Genomic DNA, 1,734 nt, shown 5'->3' with positions numbered 1-1,734 from the left:
GTTGTAAGTCCGGAAACCGCGCGTATTGCGCGGGCAGGGCATGCGGAGCCGGGTCTCAGAAGACGAGAAGCCGAGAGCGGCCCTGTGTCCGGTGACAAGCAGAGGTTGACGGGGACATCAGGCCGGCGCCCGGCCTCGTGCGAATCCGGAGAAACCGCAGGCGCAGGGGGCGGCGGGCCGGGCTCCGGGAGCTGGGGACCCCGCCCGGTCCGCGGGGAGGGCGCAGGGCCGGCGGAGGCCCTGTCCCCGGCCTGCCGGCGCCTCGGATTTGGACGGGACCCCACAGTGCCACTCCGAGGGCCTGGCCAAAAGCACGGAGAGCTTCCGTGCGGACGGATATCGGGGGCAGCATCATTCCATAAGCAAAACGTGGTCTATGATGAGAGCGACTGTCACTCACTTCTGACACCTGCTACCGTGGGGATGAGCCTCACAACGTGCAAAGTGAGAGGACTGCCGTTTGGTCCAGTGGCGAACGAAGACTCCAAGCTCCCAATGCAGGGGGCCCAGGTTGGATCCTGGGTAGGGGACGGGGGAGTCTGGTGGGCTGCCGTCTATGGGGTCACACAGAGTCGGACACGACTGAAGCGACTTAGCAGCAGCAGCAGCAGGGGAACTAGATGATGCTGTGAGAGTGCTGCCCTCAATATGCCAGCAAATTTGGAAAACTCAGCAGTAGTCACAGGACCGGAAAAGGAGACTTTTCATTCCAATTCCAAAGAAATCAATGCCAAAGAGTCTTCAAACTATGGCACAGTTGCATTCATTTCACATGCTAGCAAGGTTATGCTTAAAATCCTTCAACCTATGATTCAACAGTGTGTAAACCTAAAGCCTCTGGATGTACAAGTGAGATAAGATAGAGGAACCAGAGATCAAATTGGCAACATCCTTTGGATCATAGGAAAAAAGCAAGGGAATTCCAGAAAAACATCTGCTTAAGTGACTAAGCTAGAGCCTTTGACTGTGTGGATCACATGGATCCACAAACTGTGGATCAACAAACTGTGGAAAATTCTTCAACAGATGGGAGTACCAGCCCACCTTACCTGCCTCCTGAGAAATCTGTATGTAGGTTAAGCAACAGTTAGAACCACATATGGAACAACAAACTGGTTCCAAATTGGGAAAGGAGTACCACAATGCTGTGTATTGTCACCCTGCTTATTTAAATTATATGCAGAGTACATCAGGAGAAATGCCAGGCAGGATGAAGTTCAAGCTGGAATCAAGGTTGCTGGGAGAAATATCAATAACCTCAGATATGCAGATGACACCACCCTTATGGCAGAAAGAAAAGAGGAACTAAAGAGCCTCTTGATGAAAGTAAGAATGGAGAGTGAAAAAGTCAGCTTAAAACTCAACATTCAGAAAACAAAGATCATGGCATCTGGTCCCATCACTCCATGGCAAATAGATAGGGAAAAAATGGAAACAGTGACAAACTTTATTTTGGGGGGCATTTGCCCAGCTGTGGATGTGACTGGTGAAAGAAGTAAAGTCTGATGCTGTAAAGAGCAATATTGCATAGGAACCTGGAATGTTAGGTCCATGAATCAAGGCAAATTGGAAGTGGTCAATCAGGAGATGGCAAGAGTGAACATCAACATTTTAGGGATCAATGAAATAAATGGACTGGAATGGGTGAATTTAACTCAGATGACCATTATATCTATGACTGTGGTCAAGAATCCCTTAGAAGAAATGGAGTGGCCCTCATAGTCAATGAAAGAG

This window comes from Bison bison, unplaced genomic scaffold (genome assembly GCF_000754665.1).
Source record: "Bison bison bison isolate TAMUID 2011002044 unplaced genomic scaffold, Bison_UMD1.0 scf7180017850922, whole genome shotgun sequence".
NCBI lineage: Eukaryota > Metazoa > Chordata > Mammalia > Artiodactyla > Bovidae > Bison > Bison bison.
This window is presented reverse-complemented; position numbering follows the sequence as displayed.